The sequence below is a fragment of the Cupressus sempervirens genome, chromosome 4 (genome assembly GCF_028749045.1).
Source record: "Cupressus sempervirens isolate cs-2001-9-10 chromosome 4, ASM2874904v1, whole genome shotgun sequence".
Taxonomy (NCBI): domain Eukaryota; kingdom Viridiplantae; phylum Streptophyta; class Pinopsida; order Cupressales; family Cupressaceae; genus Cupressus; species Cupressus sempervirens.
This window is the reverse complement of record NC_143121.1, coordinates 148,250,994-148,273,498: the sequence shown is the minus strand read 5'-3', so window position 1 is coordinate 148,273,498 and position 22,505 is coordinate 148,250,994.

The following is a 22,505-nucleotide window of genomic DNA, read 5'->3' as shown; positions in this document are numbered from 1 at the left end:
CCACCTTTACTCAGAAGGTTCTATACCTCAACCTTCCAAATACCTGCTATCGGTACCAGCCAGTTGAGCATAAGATTAGGGATTGTCCCTTCCTAGAATGTAACCAACCCTTGGCTACAAAAATAAAGCCTGCTCCTACTACTAAAAAAGATGAATGAACTTCAGTGGTGAAAAAAGGAAAGGGCTCAATAGCGGCTAAGGAAAGTTCTCTTCCTGTGGATCATGGTAAACCTAGCTCAAGCCAGATACCAAATGATTCCTCCATTCCATTTCTCCCTTCGCCTCCTATTTCAAACCTTAGAGGTTAGGGGATAATGGGGGTTCCTTCCCTATCTCTGCGTCCTCTATGGACTCGCACACCACAAGCAATGTTGATGATTTCCCAACAGAAGTTACGTCAGTCTCATAGCCCAGATGGTCACAAGGAGTTCTTTTACAATGGGGAGAAACTTCAAAGGGTCATAGCTGTTGATGACTCCTCTTTTGAGCCTCCCTCTTTTTGGCATAACAAGTTTTCCTCTCTTGGAGATGATATGTAAGCTAGTCTACCATGAATTTTCTTTCATGGAATGTGTGGGGGCTAAAAAACCTCCTTAGAAAATATTTTGTTCGTGATACCAAGCATCATTTTGATCTTGATGTTCTTTGTCTCCAAGAAGTTAAAGTTGCTAGATTTCTTCTCTCCTCAGCTTGTCATTTTATTTGGCCAATTAATGTAATTTTTACTTCTCAACATGAAGCTAGTCAAGGGGTTGTTGTTACTTTTCTATCCCCTCAATTAATTTCATCTGTTATTTCTCATAGTCCTAACCCTTTTCAGAGAGTGATTTGGATCCTACTATCTTTTCAAAATTATTCTTTTGGTATTGTTCAAATTTATGATCTAAATAATGTTGTTGAGCGTTCACATCTATGGTGTTGGTTGGTGGATCATTTACCACCTATGACATGGGTCTTTTGTGGGAACTTCAACATGGTTGAGTTGGCTCCTAAAAAAGAAGGCCTTCTGCCATTTAGATGGATAGCTGGCAAATGGGAGGCCTGGTTTTACATGTGAAACAAATTAGGCCTTTTCTATCCTAATGTTACTTCTTGCCACCTAGATGGGATTTGCACACTTCGTCCAATTTTCAAGCTGGGTCAGACAGAGTTTTAAGGAGACTTGACAAGGCTATCATTTATGCACAGTCCTTTTTTTCTTTTTCTCAAAAGCATGCCTTTCCTGTCACTCCCCTACCTAACGTGACATTGTCATACCACTCCCCCATCCTCTTTTCTATCACCTAGGAGATAGCTCAACCTCGCCTAAGTAAAACCCAATTTTACCTCAACACCACTTTGTTGGCTCATCTACCAATTATTGCTCACATTCTTTGTGTCTAGAATCTTGAGCCTCAACCCCACAAACATTTTGGATGGATTCAATGGTGGAATGATATTATCCTGTGTACTATGAGGTTTCTTTCCATTTATGATAGATAGCCAGCTATGTACCATAGGAGATCTTATGAAGCCACTACTCTCGATCTGCGTATGGCCTATGAGGCTCTTGCCATGAATCTATTTAACATGGATCTCCAAGTTTGGCTTGCCAACCTTCGACACTAGAAATAGGTTGCAGATAGTTATGCTACTTTGGGAGCTTAGATCAAGACCCATCTCCACTAGTTAGAGGTCACGGATCAGGTTTTAGAGGAATTTTTTAATGCTTTGAAGGCTCGACATTCTTTAGTGGGTATTAAATGCATCTGAGAAGATCAACAGGTTTTCACTGACCTGCCATATATTCTCTAGGCTTTTGTGTGTCATTATGAGCAAGTTTTTACAACTCAAGGGCCCTCTATTATGTGTGATCAAGCGCTATGAGCATGCCTTGATGTTACTCCTAATAGGTTTTCCCCTAAGAAATATGCCTTTTGTAAACAAAAGATAACACTTACAAATCTCAAGGAAGATATCCTCTCCATGGCTGATGAAAAAGCCCCTAGATGTGATGGCTTCCCCTTTGAGTTCTACAAGGTGCTTTGGGAAGACATTGGACCTGATTCACTTCATATTTATCACAAAGCATACATATCAAAGTCATTAGGAAATATTATTAACAAAGGGAATATTAAATTTGTAAGAATTTTCCTTAGGGAAAAATAACACCAAGATCAAGAACCTCAAGCACTAGCACAATATGGACCAATAATGGATGATTAGAATAACAATAACAAGAATATCACATGAGTACATACACACTAGAAGTGCTTTTATATAAAGGCCTCTAGAATGACTAGGAGTTAGCAAAGTGATAAGCCTCAAAACTAAGCACATGTCCACAAAGAGTGGATTATCCTCCATTGAACACAAGAGTTTGTGTGATGATGAGAGGAGGTGTATCTAGTAAAGAGATCTTGTAGACACCATGTGCTTAATTAGAGTGCAAACAACTATGTTATCTACATGACAACTCAGATAAATATGCAAACTCCTATATTGTCAAGAAGACAACTCATCTAACTATGCATACTCCTAGGTGTTTATATGATAAATAATAAAATAATGCATTTAACCTAGATAAACTTAAGTAAAGTGTAATAATAATTATTTGTTTACACTAACGATCCCTCCCATAAGAAAGAAGAGAGAAGTCAAGGGACTCCCCTTTCTAAAATATCTTACACCCCCACGAGATCTTGCAAATGAAGATACTTGACCTCAGTGAAGAGTTTGGTGAAGATATCTGCAACTTGCTCTATTGTAGGACAATATTGTAATGCAATGACTTGCTCATGTATCAGTTCTCTAATGTTGTACATATGAACCTCAATGTGTTTGGTTTGCTAATGTTGAACTAGATGTTTTGAGATTTCAATAGCACTTTGACTATCACAATGAATGACTGTGGGTTTAGGTATGTGAAATCCAAACTCCTTCAAAACATGCTATAACCAAATAGCATCTATAGCCACAATGACAACTCCTTGATACTCAGCCTTAGTTGAATACAGAGCGATAATATTTTGCTTCTAACTTTGCCAACAAATGGGGGCAGAACCAAGGTGAAACATGTAACCTAAAGTAGACTTGTGAGACTCAAGATCCCCTACATAGTCTGAGTCTGTATAACCAACCAACTAAAGTCCATTACCTACTACATAGTGTATCTCATGTATATGTGTACCTTGTATGTAGCACAAGATGCATTTGGCGGCCTTCTAATGAAGCTCATATGGCTCTTGCATGAAGCAAGAAACCATGCCAACTACAAAAGCTATGTCACAGAGTGTATGTGTCAAGTAGATGAGACTCCCAACCAACTATCTTTACAATGTAGCATCAACAAGTGAAGTGGAACACTTGGCCTCTAACTTAACACCAGAAATAAAGGGACTAAGTGTAGGCTTGCAATCACTCATGCAAAAGAAAGAAAGTAAATCAAGAGCATACTTGGGTTGAGAAAGTGTGATCCCAGGTAAAGACTGTGTGATCTCAATACCAAGGAAATAATTAAGAAACCCAAGTCTGTCATAGCAAATATATCTTGCAAAGAAGTCTTGACATTGACAATGATGGATGAAGTACTTCTTGTAATGATCAAGTCATCTACATAAAGTGTGATTCATCCCTCTAATGAATGTAGACCAAATTAGAATGACACCTAGAAAATACTGCTAAGAGTAGGAAGGAATCCATCTTGGCATACCAAGCCCGAGGAGCCTAATTAAGACCATAGATAGACTTCTTCAATCTACAAACCAAAGTAGTGTCCTAAATGAAACCTTGTGGCTGCTCCATATAAATCTCCTCAAGAAGATCACCATTCAAGAATGCACTCTTCACATCTATCTAATGAACAACCCAACCATGAGCTGCAACAATAGCTGGTGTCAAATGAATGGAGTTAATCTTAGTTACTAGTGAAAAGGTCTTAGTATAGTCAATATCAAGAACCTGTAAGAAACCTTTGGCAACAATTCTATCCTTATGCTTATCCACACTTCCATTCGCTGAAAACTTGGTCTAATAGATCCACTTACACTGAACTAACTTTCTTCCCTTGGGAAAAGGAACTATGTCCCAAGTGTTGTTTTTCATTAAACAGTTGTATTGTTCCTCCATGTCTCATTCAGGAAACCCTGATGCTTCCTTAAATGACTATGGATAAAAAGAAATGGCAATATAAGCATGTGGAAATGATTTGTGTTTTGACCTTGTCCTCCTAATATCTAAAGGATTCCCCACCAATGAACCTAATGAATCAAGTGTTTATTTTGCCCAATGAGGTCTAGTGGAAGAAGAAGAAGGAATATCCTCAATCATTTGTGGACCCTACGAAGGTGGTGTCCTATGACTCAAAGTTGATGCAATATCATCTTCCAAGTCACTATCATCACTGTCGTCACTTTCCATGAAGGAGGAAGAAGGAATTGAAGGAGCCAAACTTTGACAAGTCTCTTCAAAGTGAACGCTCCTTTCAAAGAATATTTCATGTATCTCTAGATCCATGAGTTTGTATGCCTTAATGTGGTTAGAATATCAAATAAATATACAAGGTTTTCTTTGAGGTTCCAATGCCTTTCATCTTTTTGGAGTTATCCTTTCCCATTTGGAACAACCAAAATTTTTAAAGTGTATTAGCCTTGGTTTTCTACCACGCCAAGCCTCAAAAGGTGTAATTCCATATAAGGCCTTATGGGGACTTTTTTTTTGGATGTAATTGGCACAAAGCATGGCTTCAACCCAAAAAACTTTATCTAGAGACTTATGTTGTAGCATACAAATGGTCATCTCCTTAAGGGTTATAATCTTCCGTTCAGCAACACCATTTTGTTGTGGAGTGTATGCAATTGAATGTTGAAGATCAATACCCTCATGAGTAAAAAAGTCTATAAGCCTTGGGTTCACATATTTCCTTCCATTATGTGTTTGTAGAATCTTGATGGTTTTCCCTGATTGCTTCTTAACTTGAGCTTTGAAGGTGATAAACTTATCAAACACTTTACTCTTATGAGCAAAAAAGAAGACCCAAGTGTACCATGAAAAGTCATAAATGAAGGTGAGAACATAGCAAACCTCTCCAAATGATGGTACTAGAAATGGGCCAGCTACATCACTATGAATCAATTCAAGAAAAATATTAGCTCTCCAAGACTTCCCCTTGCCAAACTTCTCTTCAGGATGCTTGTCTACTTCACAAGCTATACATACACTCTCTAAATACTTGACTTGAGGTAGAATTATGACCATATCCTGATTGCTAAGTTGTTGAAGGTAGCAGTAATTGAGATGTCCAAACCTCTCATGTAATAGTTTACTTTGTGAATTTGAGTGGGTCATCAAGGAAAGGGAAGTGGACTTAGGCACAAAATGAGAAAAAGAATAAAGTCTTGTCTCATGATTAGCCTTTCTAGTTGCCACCATAGAATCGTCCTGTAGATTTTTTACCACAAATGAATCAAGAAGGAAGTCCACTTTGTTGCCACATCCATAGTGAGTTATTTGGTAGATTCAAAGAAGGTTGGTGCTAAGGTTGGGAACATGAAAAACATCCTTGAAGATGTCATTGTCCAACTCAACATTCCTATTTCCTTCAACTTCCACATGTGTCATTTCCGACATAGATGTAAGGTACATGTGATGGTTCCAAAGAGGAAAAATGCTCCCTTCAAGCACCCATATGATGTGTGGCTATTGAATCAAGAACCTATTCCTTAGAATTGTTTGTACTTGCTACCAAAGCTTGCCCTTATCTTCTGAAGTGGTTGAAGATCCCTTATCCTTATAGGCATTTGGTACATCAATTTTATATTTCCTTATTAAGTTTAGCAACACATCAATTTTCTTATCCTTACACTCATGTTCATCATGACCATTCTTCTTACAATAGGCACAAGTTTTCTTCTCCTTTTTGTTCAAGTTGTTCCCCTTCTTATTATTTTTAGAAAAATACTTTCCTTGTTGTGAAGAAGATTTTTGTGTGGAGGAAGATTGTTGCATAGAGGAATATTGTTGTGTGTCATCTTGTGGCTTAGCCTTCCACTACTTTTTCTTCTTATTGGAATTTTTACCACCTTGATTTCATTGATTAGCTAGCAAGGCTTTGGTCTTGGAAGACTGGACAATTCCCATACTCACTAAATTGTCATGTTCTAAGATTAGCATTCCTTTAAATGACTTGAATGAAGGCTTAGAGAAGGCACTACCCATTGTTAACTTGTGAGTATTATAACTTGAAACAAAAGTTACATATTTAGGAGGAAGATGAGTCATCACATGTTTGATCAACTTTCCATCCTTGATGGGTTCACCACAATCCTTAACATGTCTACTTAGGTAAGATAGTCTTTGATGGTGTCAAAATTCTTAGGATCCAATTTGTCCTTAATGTTGTAGGCCATGGCTTCATCTACTACCCTATATAATGCTTCACGTTTATCCCAGACTTCTATTGTATTGTTAGAGTTCTTAATGTGATATTTGACAAGATCTGAGATAGTCTTTGACAAGGTTCCTAGGGTCATTTCTTTTTTTGATGCCCAGTCTTCTTTACGAGACTCATTAGCATCATCATTAGGTTTCTTTGTTGCACTAGTTACATAACACAATAAAAATTTTTCAACCAATGGTTCCTTTATCTTTTCTTTCCAAGTAGCATAAATATGTGGTGTTAACTTAGAAAATGAAACAATAATGCAAAAGAGAGAGCACAATATCAAGGAAACAGAAGAACACAAGACACACACCCCCTTTTCACTCAATCAAAGAACCCCCCCAAAGGAATACATTTTGCACTTTATACGTAGTGCCTTTACAATAGGCCACTTGTCAAGATGGACAAAAGTGGACTTCTGATTTTGTTGTTTACAACCTCCTCTTGGAGTTCAAATGTGTTACTTAGACATGTAGCTTAGATATTCAACAATTTTGAATTTTAATCAAACCAATACAATGAAAGAAAAGGACCTATTTCTAAAAGTTGTATTTCTATCACACAATCCTATAATGTGATTGCAGATCTAGAAAGTAGATGAAAAATTATTCACTTTCAAAAAAAATGGAACCTGAATATATGTGTAGATGAGCCCAAACTAAGCCTTTGAAGCTACAAAAATTGGGATTTGCAATTTGTAGAAACATTCAGGAACAAAGATCTTAAACATCTTGCACCAATGTATAGATCACAAAATTCTACCCCAAAACAAAAAAATTGCTCAAAAAAAGGAGTCCGTATGAGGGAGATATCATTGTTTGAAAATCATCTCTGTAATTATTTTTCCTGAATCGCTGTCGTTGCACCTCCAAAAATCAATTGACCCTAGATTTCACCTAAGATGTCCAATTTTGATGAAACAAAAGTTGATTTGGTAGTTTTTTGACCTTCCAAATATGATGCCAATATCTTATTTGCTCCAACAAGCTCCAATCTTTTCTTACAAAAAAATCTCTCCTACTGGCCTAAAAGGCCAATTTTTTCACAAAATTTCAGAAATAAAATGCAAATTCAAAAAGCAAAAATGTAGAGATACAAAAATATTCAGATCAAAAAAATAAATTACATAGATCTAAATATATCATACCAATTTTGCAAATCGGGCCTTCAGGATCCAGTTTGTAAAAAAAGATTCCTCAGATTTGACTATGGCCTAGGGTGGGAAAATTTAAAGTCAAAATTCATCAAATCAATCCTTTGGATGCAACAATAAGGTCCACTTTGGCTCTAGATGCTCCCAATAGTTGCAAATACTCCAGATCTAAATTGTGGCCCTCCAAGAGGTGAAGCAAAAATGGTCTTCAATGGCTATGTGAAGAGATCTCCTATCACTCTGATACCATGGAAGAATTTTCCTTAGGGAAAAATAATACCAAGATCAAGAAGCTCAAACACTAGCACAACATAGTCCACTAATGTATGATCAAAATAACAATAATGACAATATCATATGTGTACATACACAGTAGAAGTGCCCATATTAAAGGCCTCTAGAATGACTAGGAGTTAGCAAAGTGATAAGCCTCACAACTAAGCATATGTCCACCAAGAGTGGATTATCCTCCATTGAGCATAGGAGTTTTTGCAATGATGAGAGGATAAGCTTACACAACTATATCTTGTAAGAGATGTTGTAGACACCATGTGCTTGATTAGAGTGCAAAAAACTATGTTGTCTACATGAAAACTCAGATGAATATGCAAACTCTTGTGTTGTCAACAAGAAAACTCATCTAACTATGCAGAATCCAAGGTGTCTATATGATAAATAATAAAATAATGCATTTAACCTAAGTAAAGTGTAATAATGATTAATTATTTACACTAACAAAATTCATACCTAAAGCTTCGGATCCTAAAGAAATTTGTAATTGGAAGCCCATTACATTGCTGAATGTCTCCTACAAAATCATTACCAAGGCTCTCTCTCTTAGAATTTTGCATTTTCTCCCTCAAATTGATCAACCTGAACAAACCAATTTTATTAAGACCTGGTATATCTTAGACAATTTTATTGTTGTCTAGGAAGGGATGGAATGGGCCAAACATTCCAAATAGTAGGCCCTATTCTTGAAGATTGATTTTGCCAATGCATATGATCGAATTGAATGGCCCTTTATTTTAGCTATGCTTCAAGCTCTAGGCTTTGGCCCAATATTTTGTTAGTCGATGCAGATGCTTTTTGGGAATGCCTCTACTTGCATCACCATTAATGGATGTTAGTCTGAAACCTTTGGGATTTTCATATCTATCTGGCAAGGTTGTCCTCTTGCACCTTCCCTCTATGTTTTGGTAGTTGAGGGCTTTGGCTACCTGCTAGCCAATGCCATTTCCCAAGGGTTGGTAAGTGGTATTTCTTTATCAAAGTTGATCACTCAACTAGTCAATGGTCATTTTTGTAGATGATTATTTCCTTGCTTTGATAGAGGATGAGGAGAATATTGCCAATTCTTTGCAATGTTTGGATACCTTTTGCCTTGCTTCAGGCTCTGCTATCCAGTGGCACAAAACTCTTTCCTCCTGCTAGTATTTTTTCCCTAGGTCTCACTAGTTATAGTAGTATGAATGGAAATGGGTCCAACATGGTGAAATATTTAGGTTTTTGGGCATTCCATTTTATTTTCAAGAATCTTCTGTGGAGCTATGAAACTTTGTGTTTTCTCAAATTGAGAAGAAGTTGGAGTATTAGATTACTAAGCCCCTCTCTCTTGCGGGGAATTTTTAATTCTGCTCCAAAGTACTTGTTGCTACTCATGTGTATTATTCTTCTTGTTGGGCTCCCTCTAAAGTCTTGTACCTTAAGCTCGAAGATCTTCTCAAGGACTTTCGATGGGCCTTTGATGCTATGCATCATGGCTTTTATAGAGTTTCTTGGGACTTCTATTGTTTTCCCAAAGATTCTAGTGGCCTTAGGTTACTCTCCATCAACAAGTAGGGGATAACCCCATGTGCCAAGTGGGTCATATAGGCTCTTTCAAGGGATGAAGCCTGGAAACTTTTGCTACACCACTGCATTTCTCTGGGCTTTATGGTTAACTATCTAGCCTAGAAGGGGATTAGTCTTCAAACCCTTCTTGTGACCTCTGAACCTATTCATGTTCAAGGCACTTTTGTTGCTAAGAGAATTTGGAAGTCTTGGGAAACTCTCAAACCTTGACTTTTCTAGGTTGGTAATGGATTTAGTGATAAGCTCTAAATGAATCATCAAAACCTTTGGTGGTTGCCCTTATTTCCCATGCAAGGTGTACCTTTAGCCAAAATTCAAGGAGCCGATGCTTTGTAATTATTTTGTAGGGGTATTAGAACTCCTAGAGATTTATTCTCTTGGGTTACTATGAGCCTTCACTCGTGGGAGGATCTACAGGTCTAGTATAAGATTATCTATCCAGATCGACAAACAATTGATCTTCTAGTTTTTGTGGTTCTTCCCAATTTGTTGCACAAGTTGGGAATTCACTCATCATGCCCATGGTGGAAATATTGGAAGTGGTATCTTACCAATCTAATGACTAGTTATAAGCTCAGGCTAGGGTATTGGTGGCTGGTGACTCATCTTCCGATGGTTGACACTCTCAACCAGCATTGGCATTTGCATTCTTCGCATAAGACTTGGAGTCTTTGATTTACGACTATTTGGCATACCATCACAGAGTTTAAGATTTCTCTCTTTTCCTAGTGTCTCCTCTTCCAAGGTTTTCCTTTGGGCCCTCGGCTTCACCATTTGGGAGTCCTAGATCCTAGATGCCTTTTTTATGGCTAGCCTGATAGCTTTCTATATATTTTTTGGTTCTATAAAAGAGTTTAGAATTATTGGCTTTGGATTTATGATTTTTTTAGGACTTTTCATCCAAAGGTCTTCACTTGCTATATGATACTTCTAGGTGATGCTCCTAGACTCCCTTTTAGATATGTCCAGATTTGGCATGCTTTTATAATTTCGATATTGTTTGTGATCTGGAAAGATCCTAATGTTGTTTTATTCTCTCACAACTTTCTTAATGTTTATGTTGAAATGTACTCTAAAGCACATGTATGGAATAATGTCATGTTGCAAATTCAAGTAGAAACTAACAAGGTTACATTGGAAGTGGCTCACCTATAGGAGCTACTTGCTCACTGGGAAGTACCCCTTGTATGGTTGATCAAGTACCTCTAGATACTTTTCCCTATGATGACACTCCTCCCCATGTTTGCTTGTAAGGTTGGAGTAGTTATGCTCATTGCTCATTGACCCCCAAGTCATAGCCTCATCGTTGCTCTCACAATGGTGGGTTTTAAAGTCAACAATGCTTGGTCTCACCTCCTTCGAGGTTGGGCTTAGGCTGGTTCTCGGTTGCTCCCCATGCTGCTAATGATGCAAGTTGGTCATCTGCTCCTCATCACCCCAAGTGGGCTTTCCCTCAACTGGATCTTGCCATTTCTCCTCCTAGGGTTGATGAAGAAAAAGAAGCTGATAAATATATTGTTGCTACTAACGGTTAGGCTCCTCCTGAGCCAACCACTGACCCCAAGGATTTTTGGAGTTCTAATGATAAAGACCCTCCTTCAGCTAGCAATGCTCTTGTAGCTTGAAGTTTCTTGTTTTTGCTTATTTGAGTTTTTTGATGAATAGTTGATTTACGGCCTTGGGCCATTTGAACTCACGAGGTGACCTTGTATCCCCTGACCCATTTTTTGTGAACATATATCTTTAATATTTTAATTAATGGAAAGGTTTATTCATCAAAAATGTTTCAAAGACTAATTTATTATTTTTGAGTAGACAAAAACATAAAAAATAATATTACCCAAAGTTTTATTTTTCATTTTTTAAAGGTAATAAATATTGGATGTTTTGAAATGTTACACCATGCAAGATATAACAATTTTTAAGCTTAGAATTTGTATTTGAAGATTCAATTTGCAGGTAACTCTTAACATTTTATCAATAACTCTACTTTATAACTCTATTTTTAACACTTTTTATGGCTGAGTCTACATGTTTATTATTGAATGGTAAAAAGTAAAGTTACCTATAACTATAAAAAATTTATAATATAATAGTGAATAGATTGATTCAGTTGTAGTAAGATAATAAGTGAATTTTTTAATAATAGTCATTTATGTTAATATAAATTTAAAAAGGCAATAATCACAAAAAATTGTAGGGAAATATGATATCAGTCATCAAGAGGCAAATAGGTAGAATGCCAAGAAATAAATAGACATATGAACAAACAAGTAGAAACACAAGCTAACCAAGAGATCAAACAACACACAAAAAGATACTAAGCACCAAGAGCACTAGTTTAAGGTGGTAGAGGACGATATTTGTAATTTTTTAAAAATTATCCATCATTGGGATTAGGATTAGCATCTATAAGGGATAACTATTCTTTAGTTGCAACCTCCTTTATATCCATATCTTCATCGCTCTAAGGGGAGAAATAGCTAGTTCCAAATGCAACCACCACTTGGAATTGTTGAGTCACCTATTGTCATAGTTTAAATTTGGATAGTTAAAATGAAGACCACAATAAGGATTCATAAAAATCTTGGACACCACCCAAAGTGTAAATGCCTACATAGAAGAGAGGTGTAGTGCCACCTTTAAATGTGACACGACAGGGTCCCAAAGTGATGCAATAAGAGACTATGGTAGCACTAGTGACAATGAGAAGAGATTGATCACATGATGTAATAATGGTCTAGAGATGATTTAACAAATATGTATGGAGCATTTCCCTAATGCTCTAATAGCTTATTCATTCAAATTGGTTCCAATACAACATTAATGGATTTTACTTGAATCTAAAGCATCATACTATAACCTATGCATGTTATTATAAAAATTGAGCTATAAGAAAATAAGACAACATTTCTATCTTTTCAATGTGAAGAGGATTTATATCCTCAAATTGTCCCAAGTCTATGTAGTTAGAAAGGGATTCAAGGGTAATCCCTTAGAATAACTAGGCCAAGAAAAAGTATTAGGTTTAAACTGTCAAAAGAAATTATGAACCATCAAAATAATCATGCACCTCATTTAAAATGTGTTCAACACAATAGTAAAACTAGAAAAAGTGTTTGAATTTTTTTTATGACTTCAAACATAAGAACACAAATCTAGAAAATCCAAATACCTTGGAACTATGAGTTAAATGGAAAGCCTTGTAACTATGATGCATGAGTATCTTGGATCAATGGGAAATCTTGCATCAACTAGAAATATTGCCTTATTTTCCATACCAGTTTGTTGTTTTGGAGCAGCCATTTTTACTTGTGTTGGATAATTGAGGGAAGGGGGGGTGTAGCACGAATCATTTATAACTGATTATCCTACTGGCCTTAAAACCACTTTTATTCCAATTCAAACACTTTAAATTTTTAGACCAATAACTCAATAACCAGATCTAACATCATAACTTAAACTAATATCATCTTTGCATCACACTACGAACTTAATATACATGAACATATTGAGTATTAGAGTAAACTTTCAGCTTATATCAAGTTGTAGCCATAAATAGAAAACATGAGATAACCATACAATGCAACAAGCATCCACACAAATATCTAATTTGGAAACCCTATAAAGAGAAAAAACACCTAAAAACTAGCAACCCAAATATTTCACTCTTTTTAAGTAAGCTCTATTAGGAGCCAACATTGTTAAAGGTTACATGCACATTGTTAGAGGATTTTCACCAAAGATCATCGAGATCTTTTTCCTTCTTTGACACTTCTAAAGAATGGATTTCTCTAAAGAACTTATAAAACAATCAAAAAAGTGTTACAATATAGGATTTCAAAAGATTGTTAGGCCCACTTGGTTAAGATATTTCTTGCTACAATGATTAGAGAGTAGCAATGAAATGAGCTGTAAGGTTTGGCACTATCATGCTTGTATAGATCTTTGTGTTGCTCAATCTTTGTGTAATCCCTTTTTGGTTGATTCACATGCTCCACATATCAATTTGGCACTTCCTTTACTTGATATTCACAATAGTGTTCTACTTGGTTCTCCTCATTCCTTCATAAACTTGGTCAACTCAATTAGAAAAAAAAACATCAATAAAAATTTTGTTCATCCTTTAAATAAAAATTATATTTCATTTCTCTAGAATCTTCTAGTTTTTTTTGCTTAGTCATAGTCATTTGATCTTCATTAGGTTCATATTCATCAAATCTAGACATACAGAAAACATACTTTTGCATTGGACTTTGTGCTCCATTCAAAATTGTTAAATCTCCTTCATTAGATATGTTGGAAATGTAATGAAAAATAAGTGACTGGGAGGGCGGGAGGGGGTGAATTAGTAACCACTTGAACTTTTTACGCTTAGAATAATTTTTATTTACTTATTTAGATTATCTAATCTATTGTTATGCATGAACATAAAGTAATAAAGAAATCAACACCATAACACTTTGACACAATATTTGGTAACCCAAAAACCCTCCAAGAAGAAGGTGAAACTAGGGTAGAGATGACAGTCACAATGCTTCACTATTGTGGTAATAATGTTGGCCTGTTAGGGATTACAAATGATCACTTCTAGTGATCTACTATGTTAGGAGTATGAAGGATTGTTAGGTCTACCACTTGTGAAAGGATTTTACAATATAATGAAGTATGTACTCTATTGAGAGATTCAACAAATGACTATAAGGTCCAACTTGTTAGAGAATTTCATCAATGCACTTATTAGGATGAATCAATAGGTTACTCTTTGCTTTACAACTCTGTTTTTTAAAATATATCCTTTGAATAACATAATCTTTTGGTTGTGATAGATATGTCTCTACATTTCCCTTTATACTACTTTGTATCCTACTTACTCAATCTACTATATATTCTCTTCTTATCTTTATGTTTTCCATATATTCCATCTTAGACAACTAATTTACCTTCCTTATATAGTCATCAAATAATAACTTTATACCAAGTTAGCTGACACGGGATATAACTCCATACTAACCAAATTATACCTTCAAGTTGGCCAAATATTCATATTCAAGTCTCACTATGCATTTCAGGTTTTTTATGCTCAAGCAATACAGTGAGATCAGGTAATATTGGATGCTCAAGCATCAGTTTGGCACTTGAGTGATATTGGAGCATACTGACTTGAACATGTTGGTCAGATTTTTTACATATTAATCTTTCTTAGAATCATGGTCAAAAAATAAAATGTGAGTTATTTTGTTAGGTCCTAGGGTTTTAGGTTTTGGTCTCATTTTTTTGATATCTTTTAAAATCTGTGTAAAACCCTAGGTCTTGCCTTTTAAATCTTATTTTGGTGTGAAAGTCTTAACAGCAACTGAATTTTCTTTTCCCACCTGCTTTGAGGTCATTGTTGCGTCCTTTTGAAAAAGGTTTTATCCTACCGTTGGATCTTATTTAAATCCACAGTTGTCGCATACTCGCTATAGCAAGATGCTCAAAGATTATGCATAGTGAGCTAGTGAGCATTAGAGAACTATGTTCTGATACTGAAATATGAAGTTTGGCTTTGAGAAATGTGTGTTAACATGAAGACATTATGACCACATGCTATGTCCCAAGATTGTCAGTATTAAGAACACATGTGGAAACACTCGCAAATGGTGTCACTGAAGTTAAAGTTTCTTCGGTAATTCACTAAATTGCTATCAAAAAAATCCATGCAACTTGTCGGTGGTGACGTAGCTAGTGCTCAGATTTTACAAAAGGTAGTAACCTATTTAAGGTTGATGTGACCACAAAAATTCCCATGCAATCTTATAAATGTGCATGACTACCTTCTTTGACACTAGTTTTAATTGGTGAAGTCTCAATCAATGTATCTTTTGTTATTCGTCACCAAAATTGTGAATCTGACAGAGGTCACTATATCAATAGCTGGAAAAACACCAATTTTTTGGTAGTAACATAGTGAGGGAATGGTCATTGCAAATGACGGCGTTCTTTTAAAATAAGAAATGATTTTGAGGATCCTAAGGAAAATAATATGCAAGCTTCGCTTTTATTTCTATGCAAGTTCTGTCACTCATAGTTTTATTTCCTGGCATCAATTTTGATGGTTATTGGAAAGTCGCTACATCACTAGCCAGATAGTTGGTAATTTTGCTAGTAGCAATGTAGTGATTAGTCAGAAGGTTGTGATATAATAGAAAATCCTCAAAGGTGGGCCCCAAATGAGTGACTTGACAAAACTAAGTTATGTAGATCAAACGACATGGTGGCCTCCTACTAAGCATCTCTAAGCCAATAATTTTGAATTTGTCGAAACTCGCTATATCACTAGCTGGATAGTTAGTAATTTTGCCAGTAGCAATGTAGCAACCAGTCTAGAAATAACAAACATAGCAAGGCCAAGTATGTGTGATGTCACTAAAGGTTTAAAAAAATATATATATGTGATTACATATTAAACCAGCTCAGCACCAGTGGTAACTTGAACCCACTCCCCATGTATATAACATGCAAAGAATTCTTATCATCAGATCAAGCATGGATCAATGATACTCATTAACTTGCTATGGAAAGATGTATGAGGATTATATATAGTGAGTTAGCAAATGAGGGACCCACAATTTTTCTCTTAAAGAGTTGTATCAAATGTCTACCATAGGATCAAAGAAAAATCAGTGGTTATCACTAGCTCTCTATAGAAAGGTGCTTGAAAGTTATGTATAGCGAGGTAGCAAGTTGATGACATGTGTCCTAATTCATCTATCGGCCCATATTGAAATGCTAGCATTGAAGGAAAGGTAAAAATGGAGGTAGTTTATTGGTTTGACTACCAACATGCTAAGAAGAAAAGTGATTCAGCCTAGTTTTTATCCCTAGATCATAGGATTTTTGAAGGATCGATGGCACAAAATTTAAAAGGAAGTATGGTGCCACTCTGTTTCTCTATTTTGTGCATTTATGATGAATGAAAGCTTTGCATGTGAGAAAAATAGAGTATAATATAGGACATTTCATCACTTCCAGTCTCACTCAAACAAAGATTTCACATTTTCTGAGCACAAGAGCCTGTTGATTGTGTTGTGTTAAGCCTAGTAAAGATGTGAAGTGATTCCTCATTTGTTTGAGAGAAATTGTAGAGGTTTAAAGAATATCAAGTTTGACAAATCAAGTAAGTACTCATATTACAACCTCTATAGCATTCTAGTTCCTTTCATTATGATCAAGATGCCTCCTAAGAAAGAATTTTCTAGGCAAATTAATTATATGGGTAGGAATGTTCATGATGACTTGTTAGAATTACACCCAAAATCCACCACTGAACATACACAAGTTAAAAAATTGATTTCCTTAAACCCTAGGCTTAAAATTGTTGATGGCTTAAATGACAAGGGCAACTGGGTTAGGGATGCAACAACTACTCAAACTAGTCATTTGTTATGGGCAAGGACAAATGAGGAGCTGGTAAAAGTACAATTATTTTATAATGATGTAAAGAAAAATCTTGTTGATATAGAGGCAGTTGCAAATTCTTTAATAATTGTATAAAGAGAGGTTCTAAATTTGATTGGCCGGAGGAGACTAGTTACAATGAATGGAAAGATAAATTTATTTCTATGGAGCAAATGGAAGAGGATGATGAAGCAGAAGATGAGGAGGAGGAAGAGGGTGCAAAACTAAAAGTTACCATTATAGTTAATGATGAAGACAAGGAAAATCCTTAGGTTAAAGTGAGTGTGCAGGTAATGAGAGATGACTCATCACTTTCAAACTTGATGCCCACTTAGTCTAAGGAATCAGAGTAATCAAAGAATTAGATGGTAACACTTTTGTCTGTTCAGGTAGAATAATAGAAAAGGGACCCACAAAGGAATGTTCAATGTATTAGCCTTTCTATTATTTTCCTTTTGTCTTTTTGTTATAGGTGTATGTAAATATCTTTTTGAGGGACACATGTCAATCACATTTGCCCTTTTCTTGTTGCAACTCATGCCTTTATAAATGAATTTTCAAGGCAATGTGATGGTTTAAAAACTTGTAGAATTTTTGTTTTCTTTCAAGAAAATTATAGATAGTCGGTCCAATAGTATGCAAGTGTTTTGAGTTTGCTTCCAATTGTACTCTCTAATAACATGTTGAAATGACAGAAATAGCAATCTATTCTGGGCTTTCAATTGATTTCTATTGGTCATTGTATTAGTCATCTAAAAGGATAATACAAAGGGGTATTTACACTATATTTGTGTCATCAATTTCTATCTCCATTTTATGGGTTTGTCTACTTTGAGGTCATTTTAAATAATGTTTAACTTGGCTAAATGTAATCTAGATAGGTTGTATGTTGATATCATTGTTGCTTTTAATTCAAGGAATTATAGAAATGCTTCAATGAATCAGTAGGGTTTATGAGTTTATAGAAAGGATACTTCATAAGAATGGAAATGGGTGATTACAATTGATTAACTCATTTACAAGTTATTTGAATTAGATCTCCCACCAATAGTTAATTTTCTGCCCAATGGATAAGGCACTGGTAACATAAGTCAGAAGTGAGAAAGGGTGAATTCGGTTGCTGCATATCAAATCTTTTTTTTTTTAAATTAAAAAACTTTTCATTCCATTTTGTTTAAAGTTACAAATGCTAGTTACCATTCATTTGCATAGAGTTTTTTGAGTCTTAGATAGTCGCTAATTCCAGGAGTACTTATCAACTATAGGAGATTTATAACCAGATCTGCTTATAGGGGATGCATATAGATTTGAGAAAACTGATAAACTATGTATGTGCCTGAGGGTAAAAGATGAGAATCAGAATGAAACTAAGATAATTTCATACCACATTTTGCATTAGAATCATCCCTAGGTATACTCACCTTGATTTAGCAGAGCCTAAAGAGTAGAAAAAACCATTTTTGGTTTTGTTGAAGTTGGGTTAAAGTGGTTTATTCATGTAATTGCTACTAGGAATTGGCTAATCCTTAGATTGTGTGAGTAATTTCACAATGATATTGAGCATTTTGTTGCTCAGTAGTTTCAAACATCAACAAAATGGTGACTCTACTAGGGAGTTACACTTAGTGTTGTCATAAATAGTGAATTATTAGAGATCTGTGTCCCCTTGGGTAGAGTTGCAGATATTTCATGAGAAGATTCCCAAGGGTTTGAAAGTTGTTTACATTTTTCTTGAGACTATTAAGTGAAGTAATTGTGATTATCCACTCAACAAATTCATTCCCATTTTGATAGGGTGGGTGGTGACTCAAATGGTTAACTAGTGTCAGTTTTTGAAAATTGTTGTCCCAAATTATGGAGAATAAAAGAAATATATAGGAAAATGTGAGCAAAACCCTAGGAATCAAATTACAAACTGATCTCCCTCCTAGAGGAAGATAGAATTGGGCTATGAAGGGAAATTAGATGCAGAAAGGAAGCTATTCATAGGAGCAACTAGTAGGGAAAGATAACATTCACCATTCTATTGTTGAAAAGGTGCCTTTCTCCAAAGGTCTGAGATCTCACCCAATTTTGTCTAATGATGATTTCTATAATACCCCTAAAATGATATGTCAGGAAAAGGTTGTGCAACCACTTGTATTTAGTTCGGAGGATAGGACTAGTAACAATATTTTCCAGCATAGTACAAACCTTTTCATGTTAGATTCTTCCCCTGAAAAGGTTAGATCTAGACACTTAGAACTTGAAAGTTTTAATGATGAGAAAACATCCGGGTCTAAATTCACTATCCCTAATCCTCATGAGAATGAAATTTTGAAAGCATAGCTTGCTGAGAAAGAACCTATTAATAGGAGATTTTGAAAGGAAAGGGAAGAGAAGATCATGAAGGAATATGAAGAAAAGCAAGAATTACTTAGGCAAATTGCTGCTCTAAAGAAGAAAAATGAGATAACAGCTAGTGCCTGGCAGCCTGAGATTGTGGGACAAGTTGAACAGCTTAAGAGGAAAGAGTAGAATTTGTTGGAAACTCAAAAAAAGAATATAAAGGGACCTGTAATATAGAAAATTAGGAACTATACTACTCTAGAAGTTGATAACAATAGAGTAAAGAATGCAGAACTTGTTGTAGGTGCTAAGGACAAGGGAAAGCAAAAGGAGATTGGTATTAAGATCAATGAGCTAGTGAAGACAGTTCATATCCATGATTCTATGTCACTCTCTAATATTGAATTGGAAAAGAGAAGGAAAGAAAGAGATGCTTTAGCTAAGAGATTGGAGATTGCAGAAAGTGAGGCTACTATAGCTAAGATGAGCAATAAGATCAAATTCTTGCAAAATACCAAAAAGCAGTCTATAGCTATGCCTAAAAATGATGATGGATCTAATGATGCAAATCAGAATACTACTAAGGTACCTATTTCTTTCTTTTCTTCATCTTCACTAAAAGTAGATTTTAACAAATCTGTTGGTGATGCTAGCACTAGTAATACTATGAATAATACTAAGAAAGATAGTGCTAATCACCCCAAGATTGATTTACAAAGAAGACCTGTTCAATTAGAAGACTATAGAAAAATATGTTTTGATGGAATCCCTTGTTTTCCAAATCCTATCCCACAAGAAATGAGAAAAAGATTGCCTAGATTTGATGGAAATAATGCTATTTCTTGTGAGCACCATTTGCGAAGTTTTCTTTATATGATGAGTGATTATGAGGTTGAAGCTGAAGATGTCATTATGAAGTTGTTTGTGCAATCATTAACTGAATATGCTAGAGAGTGCTTCAAGAGACTTCCTAAATTGTCTATTGTTGATTGGAAAGATATTGATTATTTTTTCAAAGAGCAATATGGTGACAAGAAAAATTAGAGCTATATTTTGAGTGAATTCAATAATATCAAGAGGTTGCCTAATGAATCTGTACAAGCTAATCCAAGCCATGCGAATTGATGACAAGGTATGTCTGATCACTTATTTGAATGCTTTCAATGGTAAAATGGCATACCAGCTTAGGGATAAAGAGCCTAGGACCTTAAGAGATGCTTTCAGGATTGCCATTAATATAGAAAATAATTTGAGGATTTCAAGGAGATTAGAAAGTAAAAGAGATGATCCTAGGTTATTTGGGAATAAGGGAAATAGAAAGGAAGAAAATAAAGCCATAGGAGGAAAAAAGCAAGACCCTAGTGAAATGAGTTAAATTCTAAATGCTATAAAAGGTATGAACCTTCCTTAGATGAAGAATGATAGGAACTCCATTGATAATAGAGCCCCCTATCAATCAAATTTCAATAGACAAAATAGGCTGCAAAACTTCCCTTATAACACTACTTGGAAGGATGGTCAGCCTAGTGTCCCTCCTCCCAAGAACAACAACAATAAAGTGACCCCCGATCCTTTGTCAAAAAAATTTGTAAATTTGGTAGATGATCTTGAGTTTGTTGTTGAACCTACATGGTGCTTTGCATGTCAATTACCCCATTCCCCTAAATCTTGTGCAGTAGCATTGTCATTCCTAGGAAATCAAACTATAGTAGAAAAGTGTCATGAGTAGGAAGAAAATAATGATAATGTAGGATGCAATATGTTTGAATCACATTATTTTGACTATGAGGATTATGACAGAGATGTGTATGACCAAAGATAGTTTCATAATGTCATACAATAACAAGTATTTTCTGGTGAAAGTGATGTGGAGGACAATGTGTGTAACATGGTAAATGCAAAGGAAGAAGTAACACTAAAAAAACCTTCTAGGGAAGAAATTGATCAAATTATTGCCAATATGATAGCTCAAGTTCAGACTAGAAACATGGCTTAGAAAGATGAAAGTAATAAGGTAGCTAGTATCTTCATAAAGGGTGTTGATCCTAAGAAGGGGGAAATTGTGAAACCTAATGAAGCTCCTACTGTGAAGGTTAAAATTACTAATAGAAGGTGGGAACAAAAGAAAGGAGGAAATCCTAAAGATGTGGAATTCTCAAATAATGTTCCCAGAAAAATAGATGAGAAGGTATCAAAGATTATCATAAAAAATGATAAGAAACATCAAAATACTCTGAACATTGTGGATAAAATAGATGAGAAAAGGAATGTGACTAATGATGATCCTCTTGGTTCTTCCATAGATATGCTTACTATTTTGTCTCAGATTACTATTAAGGTTCCACTGTCTGAACTGCTAAGAATCCCTAAACACCGAAATAAAGCTATAGCATGGTTGGGAAATACTAATGTAAGGCTAAGTTAGGATTGTAATGGAAATCACAGTCCCAAAGAAAGCACTAAAGAAGAAGTAAAGGAGAATGAAGCTGAAGGAGTTGTCTCTCAAATTCCTCAAATGTTTTTGGATAATTCTGTCAATTAGTGTTTGGGAGATGTTGAACCATTTTTCTTGAGCATTTTAGTAAATGGTAAAACATTAAAAAATTACATGATTGATTCTGGTGCTTCCAACACTATGATGCCTTTTGAAATAATGAAGGAATTAGGCTTAAAAGTGGATACAACTCAAGGAAGATGTTGTGCTATGGATAAAAGAGAAGTGATAGTCATAGGCACTATAAACTCTTTTCCATATAGATTAATAGCCTGCCTTGACAAAGAACTTACTATGAGTGTATTGGTTGTTGACATTCCACCTAAGTATGTCATGTTATTATCAAGAAAATGGAGTGCTGCTATGGGTGGGAGTCTAAAGTGTGATTTGTCATTTCCTACTTTTAATATTGAGGGTAATTTAATAAAAGTCAATATGGAGCCTAAGAGTATATACATGATAGAGGAAGATGTAGAAGACAACATGAAAAATTTAGTGGATATAGATATTAATGCATTTAGTGCTGAGGTCCTGATTTTGAAAAAATCTAAGCATAAAACTCAGATGGAAAAAATAGATAAGGTTGATTTATGGACTATGTTTTTTGATGGTGCATGTTGCAAAGAGGGATCTAGTGCAGGTATTTTCTTGATATCTCCAACAAGGGTAACATATAAATTTTCCTCTACTTTAAGTTTCCCTTGTACTAACAATATAGTAGAGTATGAGGCTTTATTTTTAGGTCTTAGATTAGCTCATAAGCATGGCATAAAGTGTTTACATGTTGTAGGAGATTCTGAATTGGTGGTATCCCAAGT